The 2390-nt window shown below is 58.4% G+C and overlaps 1 protein-coding gene across 1 annotated transcript in view; it reads right to left on the reverse strand.

Annotated features, from left to right (window-relative positions):
* ALX4 (ALX homeobox 4) overlaps nt 1-2390 on the reverse strand; it is a 69430-nt gene that overhangs the window by 48551 nt on the left and 18489 nt on the right. The window lies entirely within an intron of this gene.

Genomic DNA, 2390 nt, shown 5'->3' on the forward strand with positions numbered 1-2390 from the left:
AAGAAGGCCCTTAACCCCTTCTGCGCCGCCTGCGCGGGCAGCGGGCCGGGCCGGGCCGCCGGGGCCGGGGCTGCTGCCGGGGCTGCGGGCGGGCGGGTTTGCCGCGGCGTCGGCCCGGCTCCCCTCGCCGCCGCCCCGCTGCAGGGGACACTCGCCGCTGTCACTTATTGCGAGTGTCCGTGGGTGCGTGGGGCAGCAGGCGCCGGCGAAGGGGAGCGGAGGGAGGCGGGGAGGTGCGGTGCGAGGGGCGCCGCCGCTCGCACGGGCTTTGCACCGCGCGGCCGGGGCTGCGGGGGCAAGAACAGCGCCCGCGGGGGCCCGAGCTGCGCGCAGCGCGGAGCTGCCCTGCTGCACTTCGCTAACAACACCGGGCTTCCCCCCACCTCCGCTCCCCCCGCAGATGCAGAAGGATTTTTAGCGAGGTCGGCTTTAAAACAGCCAAAGATGGATTCATTTACTAGGTTTCAAACCGTTTGCAAATCTCCCCCCAGAGCAGTGCGGCAGCGCTGGGTTTGTTCAGGTTTCTGATCCAAGAAAGCTTTCAGTGGATTTTCCTTTCTTATTCTCTTTATTACCTGCTTAATTCTTTCCTCTTTTTTTTCCCTCTTTTTCTCCCCCCCACCAGTTCCCCACCACCACTACAGCCCTCTCTCGCTCTCTCCCTGCGACTTAATAAAAAGCAAACCAACTCAACGCGCTCAAGTCTCTCTAAAAACCATTCCCGCACTGCCAGTGGGGAATCCTCAGAGAAAGCTCAGCCAGGGGAGCCGGGGACGCTGCCCGGGTCCCGGCAGCGTGAGTACCCGGCTGCGGGCAGCCCCAGCCCGGGACGACCCTGGCCCCGGGCAGCCCCGGCCCCAGACCGCGGACTTGCAGAGAGTATCGGCGTGCGCGTATGCGGTGCGTGCGCGCCTGAAATACAAAGTTTCTAATCAGTAGCTTCCACCGCAATTAAATTAGTGAACCAACAACCAGCCTGAGAGCAACGATATTCAGGTATTTCTAAGTGCTTAGGATAAGCGACTGTGAACATTATACTCGGCCTCATCATATGCGGCAAATTTGCCACTAAAATAAAAGCTACAGAAAAAAGAGAGGAAAAAATGGCAGGATCGGGCAGAAGATGATTTTTTTTTCCATAAGCACAGCGCCGCTGGGGCTCACAGAGGCAGTCCCTCCTGGCCGTGCCGAGAGGGGGCTGCCCACGGTCTCTCTCGGCCGGAGCCCTCTGCCAGTCCCTCCTTGCATTAAACTTTAACGAAAAGTCGATTAGTTCCCAATCAGGGCTAATCCGCAACCCCGCGGAAAGGATAGCAATAAAACCCTCTCTCTAATGGCCAATTTGTGTCAATGGAAGCGAGAGGTTAATTCGGGAATCGTTACCGAGTGAAAGGGTCCTTGCAAATACCTGGCAATCTGGCGGAGGGAAACTAGCTGAGGAATCGCTTTTCTTGACGGTTTTCGTTTGATTGGGTTGGGTTTGGTCTGAGATCCTTTCATCAAATTTGGCGGGGGACTCCCCCAGCCCCTGTGTGCTCCGTGGGAGCGGAGTTTCGTAAACATGAAAGCAGACGCGGAGGCTGCAGTCGCGCTCTCTTCGCCCGCCGCTGAACACGGCGCTCGGGCTCCGCGTCCCCAGGCTGCCGGGGCGGTTGTGCCCACCCCTCCCGGGAAGGGAGACCGCTCCGGGCTGGGGGTTTCTGGGCTCTCTGTCCGGCCAGGTTTCGGTGGAGGGACGAGAAGGCTCCGGCGCCCGGGGGCGAGGGCAGCATCCCCGCCTGCGGGAGCAAGGAGCGGCAGAGCAGGGACAAAAAAAGGACACGATTCACTTGAAACTTGAACCACCGTTTTTCCTCCGAGTGACCCCAAATTTGGCCTGTCTTTGCCACAAATACATCCAAAAGGGAAGAGCGAAAAAGCGACCGATGTGTCTGCACTCTGTAGAAAACCAGAAAACCAGTTGAGAARTATGTATGTATATATACTTTAAATCGAAACTGTTTTCAGGTTCATTCGCTGTTTGTTGTTGTTGTTGTTGTTAGAGTCAYCCCCAAAAGTCCCTTCCTACACAGGGCTTCAAGGTCTGGGAAGCCCGAGTGAGAGCAAGCTGGTCCTGCATTTAGGGGCGACAGCTCCCACTAAGCCCGTCACTGCTGGGGGAATCACCCGGGTCCCGCATCGCCGGGCAAACCAGGTGTCCTCTCCCAGCGACCTGTACCGGCACCGGCCGGCAGCCCCGAGGTGAAACGAGCAGCCTACGGCAGCCCTGCCTGGGTTATTTTCCAGCAGCAGTTTCCTTTTTTCTTTACTGRGGCAAAAGTAGCTCCTGGGGTGAGAACTGAGCGTGCAGAGCAGGCGATAGCGGGTGAATCCTGTACCTCGAGCTCTTA

Source organism: Rhea americana, unplaced genomic scaffold (genome assembly GCF_003343005.1).
Source record: "Rhea americana isolate MKP2758 unplaced genomic scaffold, rheAme1 scaffold_72, whole genome shotgun sequence".
Lineage (NCBI taxonomy): Eukaryota > Metazoa > Chordata > Aves > Rheiformes > Rheidae > Rhea > Rhea americana.